General features: G+C 41.0%; 1 pseudogene; it reads left to right on the top strand.

Moving 5' to 3' along the window:
- Positions 1–3,178: 3,178 nt before the first annotated feature.
- On the top strand, positions 3,179–14,307 carry LOC119720223 (annotated as a pseudogene).
- The last annotated feature ends 4,615 nt before the right edge of the window (positions 14,308–18,922 follow it).

The following is an 18,922-nucleotide window of genomic DNA, read 5'->3' as shown; positions in this document are numbered from 1 at the left end:
CCGGACGTCATCAAATTATTTGCTATTCGCCTTTTGCGGACGTGACAGGAACCACACTTTTTGTGCATTGGTGCCGTGTGCAGAGACACACAACGTGTACGTGTATGGACTATGTACGGTGCCACGTTTCACTATGCAAGTTTCCTCGCAACGATCGACCAATAAGAAAACGACATTTAAGGTCAGCTAAGGGTATTAACATAATGAGCACCACCCCCAAAACCTCACATGGACGATTGAACCAAGGCGCTAGATTGGGTCCAACTGATTTGCATAAAAATAGTGGCCGCGTGAGGTCGCTGTTCGCGCTGTATTATTAATGCACTGCATGCATAGACATAATTATGACTGCATGCATAGCACTAGCGAAGATATCGTTTACCGCGTTACGGCCGGATGAATAACAACTAGCGCCTTGACCAAGGCTATGTGAGACGTTAATTTGTTACTAATGTTTTACTTAAAGGGAAGATACAACATTTGCAAACATCACAAAACGAAATGATCGAATTATCACGAAATACCTTACTGGATTGTTAGGGAATGACAGTCTAAAACATTCTGTAAAATCGTGGCTCCTAGTGTGCTGTCATTTTCAAGAAAAAAGGATTTTTTCAACACTGGTCGGCCGACCAGCGTTGGAGAAAACTTTTTTTTTTTCAAAAAGTGCTTTTAATTTTTCATAATTAGTTATTCCGCGTTTTCTTTGCAATTGATTACACACCTGTGAAGGGGTACAAGCCTGCTAGTCTGATTCTCTGACCTTACAATTCCGCAAAGGTTATACATTGCTCTGTTCATCTTAAGTGGGGTCAGGGAACCCGACTACAAGAACATGATTGGTTTTCTTGGTTTTCCAGCATCTACAAGCCCAAATCGTGAAACAAGTCATTTTAACAATATTTACTAACATACTAATCCTCCAAATCCATTTATTTCTGAAACCTGCAGCAAAAGCAAATGTTGTACATTCCCTTTAATTGGCACTGAAATGTAATATCCTCATGGGCGTAAATCCCGCGGGGATGGGCGGATACATCCCCAACACTTTCTGACCGGGGATGGGGAATTGGTTCCCCCCCTCCAAGGGCGGATCCAGAACACAATTTTTTTGGGGGGCCAAAAAAAATTTGGTCCCCCCAAAAAGTGGGTCAAAAAAATTACGGCATGGGGTTCGGGGCCCGCTTAAGGGCCCCGAATTTTTTTTGGATTCTAGATGCTCTGTGGTGCGATCTGAGGCAATTTCTGACCACTTTAACCAATGTTTTTTGAGGAAAAGATGGTGGTGTACTCATTGCCTGCCTTTATTGCGATGTCACATAAAAAAACAAAAAAAAATTGGTTTCGTTTTTTTTTTTGGGGGGGGGCCATGGCCCCCTTTGGCCCCCCCCCCCCCCTGGATCCGCCCTTGCCCCCCTCCCGTTTTGAAGGTAAGAAACCCAAAAATCTTCCCAACTGTCCAAATTAATAAAACAGTATTGAAAAGAAACCACGGAGAATAAGCTTTCAATGCCCAGCTTTGAAGGTTAACAACCCCCTTAGGCCCTTTTTTTTTGCTAGGAACCATCCTCATTCTTCCAAAATACTTCAAAATGTTGCACTTGTGTTTAAATGAAGGATACCCAGCGCCTCTATCCTTCCCAACACTCCAGACAGTCCTGCCTCTCAAAATGCATGCATCCTAAATACTCCTCAATATTCCAATATTCATCTTCTTCAAACACCATTCATCCTCAATCCTCCAAAATCCTCATTTGCTTCAGCACCATTCATCCTCAATTCTCAAATCCTAAATTTTTCTCAAGCACCATTCATCCACAATCCTCCAAAATACTCCAAAACCGGGGATTTTTGAAGATTAAGGCTGGTTACGGTGTAAGGGACGTATAAACGTATGTTTCCATTACATGTATTTTGTATCGTGAACAGCACCCCTATGTAATATCGTGTCAACCCCCCCCCCCAAAAATCCAAAATCCCATTTGAATTCACACGACCGGACAATTTTAGGATTTTGCCGCATGGTCATCCCCCATCTGCCACACTCTCCGGCATGGATTTACGCCACTGATATGTCCTACTTCATAGTACGAGTTCTCCTTGGCCACAGCTTTGGCCTTGAGCGCGGGAATATCGGCGTAGTGGTTGTTTGCTTTCTCCCCGTCCCCATCCAAGGCAACGAAGAAAGCCTTCTCGGCACCGGCAGTGGCAGACCCACAGTGGTCAGGCTGCTAGGGTCATGAAACACTCTTAAATTGAAGATAAGTTGACGTTGGCCGTGTGTTATGCGGGAAAGGGGGGGGGGTTTAAATCCCGGAGAGGGATAACTGAGGCCGGGCATAAAATGCCCGGCTCCTCCATCCGCCCACCTCCACCCCGCACACCGATTTTCTTAGCCAAACAAAAATAATGTCAACCACAATTGGCACCTCATTATCAGGCACACTTAAATAAAAGTGATGAAAATTAAAAGGGCAACCTGATGGGAATGGAAATGTGTTGTTTAATAAAAAGCGCCAGCTCAGTAAATGTAGTTTTCAATTGGTGCATGCACTTTCCCTTTCAGTTCGATTTTATTACGTCCTAAAATGTGAATGGTGTGTTGTCACCTTGTGTTTGCCTGTATTTGTTAAAATTTATTTCAGAGCAATTGGCTCATTACGGGGCGGGCTAAAACAAAACTGGGGCGGGGGGGGGGGGGGGGAGGTGTCCCCTCGTCCATGATTTCGCTGACTATAATGATAGTAGAATTTCATCGCATTTAGTTGAGTATAACATTTGTTGAGAGTTTATTTCTAATGAGAATTCTTTGTAACGATTTTCCCCCTCCAATTGTCAACAACCGTTGAACATGGACACCCCCCCCCCCTCCCCGACACTCACGACACCTGTTTGCAGGGCGGGGCCGCGCCGGGGGGGGGGGGGACGAGCGAACTCCCCGTACCCCGGCCCCCGAAAGATATTGTGCAGGGAAAAGAAAACGAGTGCCGAGTGCAGTGGGAGTTAACTATAATGGAAACCTGAAGCCTTGTTAGGGCCCATCCCAAATCTTTTCAATGTAAACGCGTTTTTCAAAAGGAGACCTCCTTTAATTTTATTTAATTATAAATAGCGAGTGAAGTTCTTACAGGAGGTGTTATTGAGGGCGCTGTTCACTGACCCAATAACACAACAGAGTTTGCCTTTTGACATTTCGGTGAGCTGAACGAAAAAAATGGCGACAGAAATTGGACAGACAGACTGCAGATGCCACCTTAGTTTTTGTCGGTTTTCCTTCGAGTCAGCATGCGGCTTTGCAGCCCAATTAAATCCAATTTCTACCGCCAGAAGAGAAAGGGCTGATTAGGCGGGAGAGAGCAAAAATCGACCAGTTACAACAAGATAAGAACAAGGTAACGTAATGCGTAGACGACCGTAGTTCATTCGCCACAATAAACAACATTGGTTTGATCATTGATGCGCTGAAAGTGAAACTGATTCTTTCAGGTTAATTTTTTGTGTGGGAAACAATGTAACACAAGTAACAGTTAGACCCATCTGATCTCGACGCTACTTTTGTGGTCGTGCACATAGTATAGGTGGGGGGGGGGGGGGGGGAGGGGTGTGGATATTTTTTGACCAATGGAAAATTTGTTTCTCAATCTCGGTCCAAAATTCTTTTTTATTAGGCCAGTCAACATTGGTTTTTAGGATTTCAGCACTCAGTATTGAAACAAAATTTCCGTACTGGATCACCACTTTTTTCAATTAATTTTCAAATGCCAAAAGTTGCATCTTTTATGGCTATTTCCTCCACTTTTCCCTCCTCTACTCTCACCCTCTCCTTTCCTTTATTCTGATTTATTAATCAGTCACTTACTTCATCGAGATTGGAACCTCGACTCTTGCTTGATACACGAGACTCTTAACCGCTAGGCCACGCACGATCGCTGTTGCAATAATCAATCTTTGGACGTATTTGAAGTATCCATTGAAATAAACTAAATATTCATGAGAAAATAAATATTCATTATGACGTATTGCACTATCATTGGCCGGCTCATGCATTGTCATGGTTGTCGATGTCATGCGTATAACGCACTGCTGTCTTCCAGACACTTCAATCACTTCAAAGTTTTGACCCGCTGCTTCAACTGCACGACGTGTGCATCCAAAATGTGCTCTAAAAACACATTTTTCCTAAATTTTTTTCCGCATTGCCGAGGCTTCCTGGATTCCTCTTGGGTGAAATCACAAGGAGGGGTGAAAATGGATGTGTTGGTGGCAGGTAAGTTGGTGATCCAGTATGGAAGTTTTTCCCAAATCGGTCGGAAGGGGAATTTATATTTTATTATTTAGCCTGCATGTATATATTCAAAATTCCACTTCTTCACATTCAGAGTGAATTGAGGGGACAATGTCAGATAAACCTAGTAAAATAGTAATTAACATTAAGTACCAGTCAGCTGTTTAATGACCTAGGGTTTGTGTCTAGAATTTAAAAAGGATAGAGGCAAATAAAAAAAAAACCATGTTGAGCATCCCCACCCGCTTCCTTTTTGGAGGCCACCTCTTTTTTTTTTGTATCAAGGATACTGCATTTTTTTTCTATCGATTTTTGTGTTCATTGATGCATTCTCTTTCAGAAAACTTTTGGAGAGTGCCTTCTTCGAGGGTGTGTCACCCGATTCAGGGGCAAGTCCTTAATTCATCTTTGCAGAGGATAGCCCGCTATGCGGTTGCCCCACTAGTGTGGCTGCGGTATTGCTGCGCTGTATCTCTGGCCACAAGCCAGGTTCTTCCCACCACTGAGGAGTTTGTCAAAAAAATACGCAAATTTTCTTCATACATATATGGTAGTATTCTATGATGTCTCAGCTGTTCTCCTAATATCCATTTTTTCGAGAAACTTAGGCATCTTTCTGGAGCCCATATGCACACGCAAAATGTCTGTTGATGGCAGCCATTTTGAATGAAAGAAGCGATGACCTCAAAGCTGTAACGTCGCGTTTACGCAAATCGATCTTGTCGCTGAGGCATAAAAAGTGAAATAAGGATACTGCATTCTTTCCACCGATTCTTGTGTTCATTGATGCATTCTCTTTAAGAAGACTTTTGGGAAACCCCCCACTTCGAGGGCATGTTACCTGTGTTTATGGGCAAGTCCCCACTTTGTGGAGGATAGTCCGCTTTACAGGTGATCAACCGTAGCAGCCTATTTTGCATATGAGCAACTCGTGAACACACGCACATACATCTATTTTTGGAAACACCAGCAATCCTTGACCCCCTATTCAGTGTTCTCCAACCTGCAAAAATACCCTGCAAAAACTGCCTCAGAGTCCCTGGTCACTGATGTATTAAAAAAAAATGACGCTGAGCCAGTGTAGGCCTACTTACCGGTAACTATTAGAAATGGCCTAAAAGCTGATATCGGCGTAGGTACATATTACATGTTCATCTGCAAATAGCGCCCCCTAGCATTTATAAGGGAATGTATGTCTGCCAATAGCGCCCCCTAGCATGTAGGCCCCCCCCCCCACCTCCGCTTTTTGACGGAGCACGGACCTTTAATTTTCAAGGTTGGAGAAAACTGCCTAAATAGTCCACTATTGCCGGTGTTTACATACTTATACATGTACGTACACTTTTTCCACATTATAAAATTGCGGTGACTTTAATCTTTTGGCCAAATGTGGCAATTAAAGGTTGGATATCGGCAATTTGACCACAAAAAGAAATCCACGTACCGGTACATGTAGGCCTACATGTACATTATACCGGGGTACATGTAGGTTGGGTCACTATAAACTTTTTTTTTTTCAGCCTTTTTATGGTTTGAAGTAAAACAGGTAAGAATGTTGCAATTGTTTTCAAAATTTTCAAAAAGATTTTTTTTAACAGTGAATTTTTGGTATGCTATTAAAAAGACTTCGTCTTTAGGAAGAGCTCAACAAGACATACATGTAATTAAATACATGTAGCTTCAGTTGATGGTCACACAATGGACTACATGTATAAAGTTCTCCATGCTTCGGTGATACCTGCTTGTGTACACAAAGTTACTGAAAGAATTTTTGTTTTTTTTAATCAGAATGATCCGGCCTATTTTTTGGCATGCGGGTTCACTTACCCAATAAGCGTGTTCACCTTTTTTTGTGTGCAAAATTTACAACTTTCCTGAGCTTCCAAAGCCACAGTTCAGTCATCAATGCTGATTCATTTCAATATATTGTTTGACAGAAAAAAAAAACACACAACAGGTTTCCAGTACTACAGCTACGTCTTATGCCCACGTATTCGCAATAATGTTGTGCATCGGGTCGGGTTGACCAGGCCAAACTGACCCCAAACATTATAGATATACCGCCATTGTTGGTCATCCTGCGACAACAGGAACCAAGGCTGATCCGAACTTCCCAAATCTGACTCGACCCGACAAAATCCAAAGAAAAACCGTCCTGAAACTGAACCGACCCCCCAAAAACGAACACCTGGTGTGAAAATTGTTGCCTCTCAGTAAAGAATCGCAGTATACAGTACGGTGGAGACTCATAACGTGACCTACTGGTGGGCCTACACCTTATAGACTGTGCATGATAGACATGATATACCCCAAACCACATTCACATGCATGCGGTGGGTTGACGTTGGTCGTACCGGGCACAGTAACTCTGCAATAATATTGCACCGCTTGAATTTCTGAACTGTTTCAGGTTTTTTTCCGGTTTATTTCGGTTTATTTCGGTTTATTTCAGGTTTTTCACAAGAATGCTTAACTGATCCGACCCGACCCGACCCAACAATCGCAAACGCAAAACTGAACCCGAACTGAACTGAAATGATGAAAAAACCGACCCAAAGCCGGCTTCGGGTCGGATCAGTTTCAGTTTAGGGTCGAGTCTGCACAAGATCAATTCGCAACCCCCAAAGACCTAGACATTCATATCAGCTCTAGACGGGAGATTCGGTTACGGCTGTTAAGCGTGTGCTAAAATATTGAGCGCGCAATGAAAAAAGTTCCGTTGACCCCATTTACACGTTCACAGGTCATTAGCCACTAGATGCGCTGGCAACTCCTGGACCCTAAATCCCATGTCGGGAATTTTTAGAAATTGACCATCATGGATCCGCTCACAGAGACCACCACCTGGGGTTCATTTTGGCAGACAAAGGAACTGTTTTTGGGCAAACATTCACAAACGTGTGCTTCAGGCACATGTACAATTTACACACATGTTCGCATACAACAACGTAGCTGACACATGATACAGTGAAGGTGTTTGTCCCAAAGCGAGCCAAACATCAGGTGACCACAATCAAATTAATCCAAGAAGGGGGTTACCAGAAAACAGACTGAGATTATTAACCCCATAAATTGGGCTCAGATACTAGACAGCCTCTGTATCCTGAGCCCTACAGCCACCCATGGAAGAAACGTGTGGACAATTTCCCCTGTTTTTGCTTTAAAATATAGTCTGTTTTACAAAAAAATGTTATGTGGTTTGAAATTATTAATAATGCGCATAGAATTTATTACCCCTTGCTCAGTGGGCCCATATCCCATCTCTACAACACACAACATCAAAGTGTTACAGTCGTTTGCTCAAATACATGTAGATGTCATGTGACATTATAATTTACATGTAGTATTTATTTTCACAAAGTGTGCAAAAATCATTGTAAACACATGCAAAATGAAAAGCCAAATGCATTGCGTATACAGCCTGTCTAAAAAAAAATGGTACAATCAGAAAAAAAATTGGTTAAATATGAAATTTCAAAATAAGTCATTCTTACTTGGCATAATATTAAAGAACAAATACTGGGCTTTCCAATAGTGTTTGTTTGATCTTATTTGCTTTTGTCAATTCAGAGATATAATCAATTTAGTGCGATACACCAAAATCGATTTTGTGCCACTTTTATGCATGGGCAGAGTTGTTTCGAGTACTGTGCCATGCTGTCTTGAACTGTTGAAGCTCACAAAAGATTGCAACTTGGCAAAAGAAACAAACTCGATTTTTGTGTTCCGCAGTAAACTGGAGTTATCTCTGGATTGACAAAAGCAAATGAGATGAAACAAAAAGTATTGGAAAGCCTGGTCTTTTTTCTTTAATGTGATGCTCAAAACGACTTACTTTTGTTGAGATTTAATATTGAAAAAAAAAATCGTTTTCGATTGTACCATTTTTTTTTAGACAGGCTGTATTTTCCCAGGATGTGCGGCGGTACTTGTAATTACTATTTGTTCAATAACTGAAATGTTACATCAATGCTTATTCACAGTTTAAAGTGTTGGGTAATCTCAAGTGCTGTGATTATATATTTTTTTTCTACCAGAGAGCCTTTACAGTGGCTTTCTTGCTTTACAGAAAGATGCAAAGAGATGCTGCTGAGGTGCCTTCGTCTGAAGAGTGTTCGGCAGTCCGTGTGAAGCAGGAGCCAGGGGAAGGAACATCCAGACAGTCGTCCTCGGAGAGCGGTAAGGCAACATCCTCCACCTCCTGCCCTCCAGATGATACCACGGTCATCAGCGATGCTGAAGATAGCGACAGGGGTAAATGCTTACATTTGTTTCACACTGGCATTCAAGATTCTCGGTCAAACAAATTATTCTGGAGATTAGTTTAGTTGTGACTACAGAGCGTGCAAGGTTGACTGTTGCAGTTGTTTGAAATGACTCCAGAGTCTAGTGGAAGGGAAGTTATTACGGGAATAAATATGTGCTTCGCCAGTTTAATAAAACAAGGGGCCAGGATGCTGATTCGGCTCAGGTCATGATCCGCGACCAGGCCCTTGGCGGTTTCAATATGTACTTGTTTAATACCGGCCAAGCACATATTTATTGCATATTATACATACCTTTCAATCAACCTTTCCATTTGTTCAACAATTTTACCTCATGTTTTGTGAAACACCCCTCTTGCCATGTCTTTGGTATGTGCCTCACGTACGTAGTGCTAAAAATCTCCTTTTATGGCGTGCGCGGCGCGTACTGCATAATGATGCGCAGAACGCAATGGTGCAGAATAAAGTGTGATTAAAACCATTGGTGTTTCATCAACCGTTTAAAACCACCCACGTGATGGGCTCTCGACCAATAGGTATGGGTAAACTGTCTTAGGTACTTTACATGTATGGATACATTTTAAAGTCTGTCTAAAACTCAATTCAATTTCAGTCGACTTGACATTTTGGATCGGTGTGAGTCCGGAACGCCACTTTGAAACAGATTTTGCCATAAACTTGAAATCTTATTCCAGGCATGTAACCTTTCCTTGAATCAGCCGATTTCCTCGTTTTTCACTTCACACTTATGCCATTAAAATTGAAAAACACTGTATAACCTCCTGTGAAGTTTGGAGTTTCCCCTCTTATTTCTGTTACTTCAGTGATTTTCCTTAAGTAATGTAAAGCACACAGAAAAGAGTACCGTGAACATTTACAAGGAATCAAGGTCAACACCTACGGTACATGTAGCTTATCCAGTAAATTCAAGTACATGTAAGGATAGATAGATAGATAGATAGATAGATCGGTTTATTTATTCACAAATCGTGGCCCAAAGGCCAAATTGCATACGAATTTACAGTGTAAATTAAAAATTACAAACATTAAGTAAAACCAACTGTTAAAATATTGACAACAATAAGTAGCCTTAATAAAATTATATAATTATACACAAAAAAAAACATTCATACGGAGATGACTGACATAAAAGATTTGTTAAAAAGTTGATTTTTTTATTATTATTTTTATTGTGTGTGTGAGTTTGTTTCTGCATTCAACAAAGAAATCTGAAAAACAGAGGACAAGTGGGTTCCCAACCCCGAAGGCCCCAGCCTGACGACGTGTACAAAACACACGGGACTCAGATGTCATAGAGTTTGAGTCCTTTCAGCATGTTCAGCCTTTAGCAAATTAGTAAATACTTTTCCAACATTTTCAGCATGCGCTTTATCCAAGTACGCAGTTTTCTACTCATAATTACAATCCCAAGTTCTCAGACCATACTATCTGGTTGCTCAGACGTCATTCTAAAGTGACCTCCTGGGAGTTCCTCTGGGCACGGAGATGTAGGCCTATTTCCTGAAACCCGTTGTTTAGTTCTGTTCTTGTCTAGTTCATTCTGTTGATGACATGTGAATAATTAGGTGGTTTTTTCCCCCACGAACCAGATTGGAGACTTCCTACCTTTCCCTTGGTGGTATTGTGTTGTGCTTAAAGCTATAGTCCATCATTTGTAATTAGTGCATTTTGTTCGTTTGAAGCAACAAAAGTGTTCAAAATCTAATGAAGGATACTGAACAACTAACCTGATGAAGTTTCAGCTCAGCTTCAGCTTTATATTCCGAGAAAAAACAGCATTCTATGATCTCAATTTCAAATCAAAAGTTGCTGAATCATGTTTCGAATTGTTTTGAATTGCAGCTTTACGCGATGTCGCGCACTGATCCGACGAATTATAACAACCGCGCGCGCCTGTGCGTTGTGCCAATGCTGGCACGCGCTGCGCCGAATAACAAAACGAACTACTAATTTAAATTTTCCTACGGTGCTTCTTAAGACGCACCGTTGGAAATGCCTTCTTTCGTTGATTTCTTCAAAATGAGAGCTTGCCAGAAAGGATAATTTCACAGGGAGTTTAGTCCCCTTACTATCTTTCAAGTTTCAACCAGTATGTTTTTCAACAATAATTACGCCAGTTACTTTTTTGGATAGCTGCAAATGATGGACTCGGGCTTTAAGTTTAACAACGTCTTGTCACACAGCTAGAATATTATTTTAACACTTACATCAATGAGAATGACAATCATTCTTTTCCTGTAGGATGTAAGAGTACATGTAACTATCAACTAGTTGTGTTTCAAGTACAATGTACATGTACATGTATGTTTCTTTTCTATTTTCGTCAAACAGAACGGAATGTAGTTGTGAAATATATTCAGCTTTTGGGAAAAACCTTGCACAGAAAGAGAAACAAAACACTAACGATTCAATAATTAATGTCTATAAACAGGTTCAATTTCAAGCATATCAATGTACAGTTTTGAGCTGTTTTTCATTTCAATTCTGGAAAAAATTATTTGACAGAAACCTTTGTTCAGTGAAAATCCACTTCATGACACACGATGATGCATTTTCTTGCAGAGTTTTACAGTTGAAATAGAATATATTATTTCCTGAAATGGAAATTGATCATTTTGAAACGCAATCTTTTTTTATTTCTTCTGTGGCTGAAATGTAATTGTTGTTAAAACGAATTTCAGATCCAGAGAGGGAAGATGAGTTGGGTGTCAACGGAGACGAATCGCCCACCATGAGTGATGACCAGGGTGACATCAGCCTTGGATGTCATGATGGACCACTCAACATACAGGCACAGGGCGATAGCCCCATGCAGCCAGAGAGTCACATGGCCTATGCTTCCCAAGTACAGAGAGAGGACTCGGGCGGGTTCTGGCTACGGCTTCACCAGCAGCACGGAAACCGAATTTGCCGGCAGCGAGGAACAAGGCCAGGATAGGGAATTCAGGGATTTTATATGCCGTCTTTGCAAGCGCACCTTCTCCAAAAAGCAGAGTCTACGACGGCATATGAACCTGCACAGTGGTCACCGTCCTTTCCAGTGCCCGTTCTGTGAGTACCGGTCGTCACGCAAGGACCACCTGCAGCTTCACATGAGGACGCGACACGATCCGGGCCAGAGCAAGCACTATGTGTACAAGTGCCCGATCTGTGGTAACTCATTTCCCAGCCAGAAGAGGGTGCTAACCCACCTCAAGAGCCACCAGACTGTCCACCGTTGCGAACAGTGCGACTACGGCTTCCCTTCACTTCTCGCCTATGAAAACCACAAGAAGATGAAACATGCCACTGTGTCTTGCCCACCTACGACTGAGCCTAGCTCCTTCACGTGTCCGACCTGTAAGTATGAGTGTGTCAGTGCAGAGGATTACAACAATCACCTTCAGAGCCAAAGGCACCGTGACATGATCACGGCATCCGTGCGCGTCCCACAAATACACGTCCAGCGTCGGCTGCAGATGGCGGATCATCAGCTTCAGCTAGCTCCATGGAAAGCGCTTCTTCCCGGAGAGAGAAACTAGCTTTGAATCAGTGCAATCGGGGCGATCCATGCCCCCCTCCGGACTGGTAAGCATGCCCAGTATCTCAGCAGAGGTTCCCTGTACGGGAACTGTGCCACTATCCTTGGTTAAAGTTCCAACAATAACCGTGTCGCCTAATCACCAACGAAGGGAGGAGAGTTATGAACACTCCCCTTCCAGGGATGACAATAGTCCAAGTCAGAGGCAGTGTATACCCAAGGTAGGGGAGGTTCAGCTAACCTCCCAGTCATCTCTCACATAGTTTCTCTACACCAGAACGGTAAGGAATCTGCAACTAGGCGCTCCCCTCTACGAGAGAGCAGGTCCACCTCGGGATCTGCACCCAAATCCTATGAATCCTACGAGTCGGGTAAAAGTTCGTCCAGTTTTGAGTCTCCAGGTTTTCTCCTCCCCAAGGCATCTGCTGTGTCGCCTCAGCGGTCAAGCCGTACGCCGAGCCCTCAAGGCACGCCCTTGCTGATGATCGGGGGCATGCACGGGAGGCCGGACGACTCGCCCCACAAACGAAGGTGCCTAAGTCATACTGGATCCTCCAGTTTGGAATCTCAGCCGTCCTCGGAGCTGATGGCGGGGGTGTGGGGAAGCCAGCCCACCCCGGTCATCTGCCGTGACAACAGCACACAGGATGACGTCTGGAGATGCGAGTTCTGTCACATCATCTTCCCAGACAACATCATGTACGCCATCCACATGGGCTGCCACGACCTCCGCAATCCTCTACAGTGTAACATCTGCGCCTTCCAGTGCCAAGATAGGTATGAGTTCACCTCGCATATAGCCAGAGGCTTGCATAGCAAAAGCCCCTCTGGGCGGGCAAGCCAGTATTAATGTTGAAATCAACAGGTATCTATTTGAAAGAAAAATATTCAAATTTAAAAATACTGGGAATATATTTTACTGTTTAACACGTAAGAGATTAAATAATTTAAAAGCAGAAAATCTACATTTTTATTCATCATGAGAATATGAATCCGTATACAGCTGTTTATCAATTAAGTACGTAATTTGCTGTAGGTTTGGTATAACTTGCACAAACTCATGCAATAGAATCATTGGTGTAAAACCTAACCACTGACGTGACTGATAGGAAAAGCTACATGTACCTAGACACGTTCAGTACACATAGTACATGTAGGCTGTAAATTTGCGACCCAAATTCTAACCCGCTTTGGATTTTTACTAGGAACCTTCTGAAATTCTTCAAATTATTCTTAAATCATGTGTACAAGACTTCTTGGTTCATTTCATCAGCACTTGGTCGTCACATTGCACTGTTCATGAGCAAGGCTTAAACTAAGGTCCATGCGATGAATTTTTCTTAGGAACACATTTTGTGCAACTTTCTACTCAAATGTATGAAACTATTTGACATGGATCCCTTTTTGGTTAATTTTATTGAAAAGTGCACTTCTTGAAACATTTACCATTTTCCATACTTTTCCGGACAATTGAGGGCGCTGTTGCTGTGATGTCATTTCAGGAAGACACTGTTCAGTTTAGGGGTTTTCTGTTCAAATTGTGAACCCCAAATTTGCTCATCGAAAACATTCAGTGATTCATTTGCTCATTGAGAAAGGTTTGCTCATTGGCTTTCTGCCATGTACTTACCGTACTCGACAATGAATCATCAAAGAAAAGAAATTTTATGACAGCAAAATACCCAAATTCTAGTCACCTTTTGTGCCAAATTTGAATTAGCATCAATAACAGAAAGGCACCAAAATACCCTTCAAAATGAAGGTTAAATGGGACATAAAGTTGTATTTTCAAGGATGGCGTTAGAAAATTACATTGCATGGGCCCTTTAAATTAAAGCCCATCATTAAAAGCATCCCTACTTACTAGCCAGGAGTAGCTTCAGACAAACTTCCTCAACCGATTCGATACAGTGTACATGTACATGTACCGTAGTTCTGGCATGAGTTAAATTAAACTTACAAGTAAATTATCTTTTAATTAACATGTCAACGATTTTAAAAAACTGCTAGTAAAGTCCTATTCAACCTGACTGATTTGAACCGAATTATGAACAGTTCAAAAGGAAAAAAGTCTGGTATCGGGACATTGCATGTTAGTGTAAGACCCTGTAAAACATGTCCTTCAATGACCCTTCCTTCAGGGATTCTTATTTACACAGAAGTCCCATAAACAGAAATTCTTAAGTTCAGTTTGTAAAAACAGACGGCAACTTTATCGTGTTGTCTTTGCCATTGGCACGTACCCTTGTTTCCACAGACAATTCAACATGTTCCTTTGTAAAGTTCTGCGACACAGATGTATACATACATACATGTACATCTTCATGAACAACTTAACGTATTGGCAATTGCTCCCCCCTCCAGAATTGAATACAAACCACATGTGGTTTTGCATGTGGTTACCTAAAAAGGTTTCACCATGTACATGTACAATGTACATGTGTGCCCCTCCCCCTCTCCCATAACAGAGTATTGATAAAATCTGATTCATCCAGGCATCACCAGTATACATCTACATTGTAGGCTATGATGGAATACCTTACTTTCCCAGGTCAAACACCCATTTCCTGAAAGAAAAAAAAACAACGTCGCCAGCGATTTCTTCGTTCCTCGCAACATACTTAACTGATTACAAAAAATCCACTGCTAAAGCATGACTCTGAAGATTGGTCTCTGGTGGGCAGGCATCGTGAGTGAGTTATCCTCATTTTGGCAATTTCCTTACTTCATTCAAAACTTCCACTTTGCTGGATTCCAGGGCAGTTTGTAAACTCAAAACACAGTCTGTTACCTGTCCTTAAAAAATTATGGCAGTTGATATTGATGACATGTTTTTTAAACCTTTTTCTGTACAACTGCATTTTTTGGTTGTTGCAACATTGTGCACTTCATAATTTATCCTTGGCAGACCTTAATGAGTCGTTTGTTTTAATTTTTTTTGCCAATTTGTTTTCTAACATGTTAATATGTCCAGCAGTTCCTTCCACTTTGGCAAACGTTGCCAACTTTGCAGACATTTTTCCGTTGGATATGCACAAAGAATTCAAGAACGTTGGGAATTTTTTTTTTTTTTACACCAACCGCACAATACTTTTGACATCTGACATTTTGAAATAACACGTTATCTTACATTCTCCTGAGGATTTACATTGTACATGGTCATAGATAAGCAGGCATACTTCCTTGGATTAAGATTCTAATTTTGAAGGTAGTACAAGGTAGTATATTGAATTTTATTTTGAGAACCTGATTTGGGGAGATTTGAGATATTTCTTTCAAACTCATCCATTAAAGATTTCCATGTTATCTTGAAAAAAAAAAAATATAAAAAAAGGAGAAGACTTAATGCCAAAGTTTGCATGTTCCAAATTGAAATCTTTCTTTTTTTTCACCCCGAACCTGATATCAATCAGAATTTGAAGTTAAGCTTGTTCCAAACAGTACATGTATATATTACTCCAAGTTTATTCACCCAGAACATCCTTCAAAAGATTGTTCTGCTTGTTATTTTTTCAGTCGTAATGTACTTGGCCCTTCCAAATTTCTCTGTGGATGACTAATGCACTGCTGTAGTCAGAAACCCGGATGTGCAATGATGTGAAAGCATCCAAAATCTCAGATCACAAAAAACATGTCCAGTCAGAATCTTTTATTTTGTCAGAGAAACTCTTATCACTCTGGTCACAAGTGCAAGTGATGGAAGTGTAAAAATCCCAATCCTTTCAAGTTTGACAGTGCACATAGTATAATGACTTTTTACACCTCCATTTCAAAATGAAATGCACTTTTGGGAATTTTTTGCCTTAAAAGTGCGCTTTTAATCAGATATATAGTAAGTAACAACCTGTACCGGTAGGTCTTGGCACATGTACATTGTACATGTACAGATGTGTCTACACTTGTTTTATACAGTTGTGTTTTACTATACTCTGGAGGACAATGCTTTGTGTTTCCCTTTGTCCCTGTAAAATAACACTCTCCCATAGATTAAGCACATAGCCGTATCCTGTGAAGTATGTATTCTCATTAGTTCATCACTCTGAATGATACAGATTCTCATCAAATTTCCATCAGTTACACATTTTTCAACCACGTTGGCTGTATTTTACAAGACAACCACCTGGATCATGACTGCAACAAAGCACAGTAAGCACTGGTGAACTTAATGATGCAAAGCAAAATTGAAAGTTTGATGAAGATGGTGTCAGTTTTGGGCTCCTTTTTTGTTGACCATATGTTATTGTCTAAAAGTGAAGATGGGGTCACATTTTGTAAATTCCCCCAAATTATTCAAAAAAGATTTGCCTTTAATAATAATAATACTAATAATTTACACATTAATATTGTGCAAATTCCATATATGAATATGATCTAATGCGCATCACAATTATTATCCCTGTTCGTCAGGAATGAGACCATTTTTTTCTGTAGCAATTTGGTCTCTACCTTTACAGGTACCAATTTATACTCCTGGGTGGAGAGAGGCAATCGTAGTAAAGTGCCTTGCTCAAGAGCACAAGCACCATGTTCCCGTCGGGGTTCGAACCCCTGTACCACGGCACACGAGTCGAGCACCGTAACCATTGGACCACAGCGCCCCACAGTTGGGGCTTCTGACAACTTACATGTAGAATTCACTGTGACATGGAATATTCTAGGAAAACCAGTACATACGTATCTACTTGTATGTCTTCACGTCCAGCATTGTCCAGGAAACTGATGATTATACAGGATGTGCATGTGGCTTTGCCAACGGAGCAACATTCAGGGGATCGGGGAAGAAACGTTACCGGTACCTGGAAATGACACACAGCACTGTACATTGACATGAATTACACCATCCCCGGAAGTCCAGGTCACAAGAAGGTTTCAGAGAAATCCAATCAAAATAATTATATTTATCAAAATTGTCCCCAAAATGCTTCTTACATGAGACAATTAGACAATTCTCCACTTCATGAGTACAATCTGGTAATTTCCCCCTCAAATTGCTAGTTGCACTGTTGTGTAGAAGCTGAAACTTAAAGAAAAGCTACAATGTACAGAGACAAAACAATGGAGACTAAGGGCTAAGGGATGAGGAAAATCTTAGGCGTGAACATTTACAATTTATTCTAAGAAAACCCCTACAAAGAATAGAGTGCTGCATTAAAAAAAAAAACAGAAAGAATTCTGTACTACATTTTGAAATATATAATAGTGAAGGAATGAACCAGAAATGATCTGAAATACACGTTCAATGATTGACTCAAAATGAATGCATCTCCAAGATTACTTTTTTTTTAAGATTCAAAATCAATTATTTGTGTGTGTCTTATCTCAAGTTGTCTGCGCGTAGTTTATTTTTCTTTGGACAAGTAGAAAGGACACAGTGCGGGTATATCTTGTGTGCAATAGCGTGGGCATACAATGTGCATGTACTTGTTAAGTCTGTATGGCCAAAAGAAGTCCTAGATTTTGGGTCGGCGTGTGCCTTGCTTATAAACCCTTCACTTCGTTTTTTTTTCTGGGTAGCTTAGTTTCTAGTCTGTTGCTCACTACCCACAAGATAATGGGGCTTCAAAACTTTGCCCCTGCTCCCCTTCTGAAATTTGAATGATCTACAAACTTGGTACGCCTTCCACATACAATGTGTGTTGGGTTACTTTAACATGCATAATGTGGTAGACATTAATAATATTAAATAACATTAATAAAAACAAATGTCCAAACTATAATTTCAACCAAATGTGTGCTTTATTAACATTTATGATTTCTATTAATAATTTCTAATGTGAACATACATGTAATATGCCTTTGGGGGCACAATTTAAATGTCATGCCTGTGGGGCAGAGGGGGTTAGCTCATAAGTCCGACACCTCGTAGGTCCGACGCCTCATAAGTCCGACAAAATCGCATCCCCAACCCAAAAAAGGCCCATAAGTCTGACGCCTCATACATGTAGGTCCGACGCCTCATAAGTCCGACAGCCATTATTAATTAAACAAATATTGCGTAAAATGTCAGAATGTTAGCGTTTCTAATTGTTAAAGTTAGCGATAATTGACATTAAGGGATGCACAAGATGCTCCCCCCCCCCCCTGTTTACCGCCCAAACCTCCCCGCTGGCAGACTGATCTGCTGCCAGTTAGTTCATGCTATGCACAGTGTGCCGTTCATAAGTAGACAACCTCGCGGACTTAAAACCTCGTATTACATTGTATTCTTTTCAATCTCTTTCTTGCCTTGTCGGACAAATGAACCTTTTCTGGTCCATAGCTCCGACGCCTCACAGGTCCGACGCCTTGTTTTTCCGACGTCGGACTTATGAGGCGTCGGACCTATGAGGCGTCGGACTTATGAAACGGCCCCGGGCTGAGCATGTGTACATTTGCAGACTCAAAAGTTCTGCTTCTGTTTTGTGTTTTTTAGTTATTTATAATTTTTTAGGGAGGATTTTTTCCCTTTTTGTTTTTTGGTTGAGGGAAATTTCAGTTTCTGAATTGATCTGGATTGACAGTAGGGCAATGGTAGATCTAGATGAATCTGGCAAATTCCCCCCCCCCCCCAAAAAAAAAAGATTAAAACAAAAAGTAGTACACTTCCAAGAAACCCTTTCCCTGACCAATTTTTTTTTTTTTTTAAATGGAAGAAAAAATTTCACATACATGTACACTGTACTAAGTCCAACGGATCGTATCAGAAATTAGCAGATTTTGAAATAAATATAAAATTCTTTTATGGTTATAAACCGAATATACATGTACTTGTACATCTCTCTGAAAGTTATAATTTATTTGATGCTTTAAAATCTTTATTGCTATACATGTATGTGTACAATGTACATGTAC

The sequence above is a fragment of the Patiria miniata genome, unplaced genomic scaffold, assembly GCF_015706575.1.
Source record: "Patiria miniata isolate m_02_andy unplaced genomic scaffold, ASM1570657v1 HiC_scaffold_13, whole genome shotgun sequence".
Taxonomy (NCBI): domain Eukaryota; kingdom Metazoa; phylum Echinodermata; class Asteroidea; order Valvatida; family Asterinidae; genus Patiria; species Patiria miniata.
The sequence above is the reverse complement of the archived record's forward strand: the minus strand, read 5'-3'. Positions and strand labels throughout refer to the sequence as shown.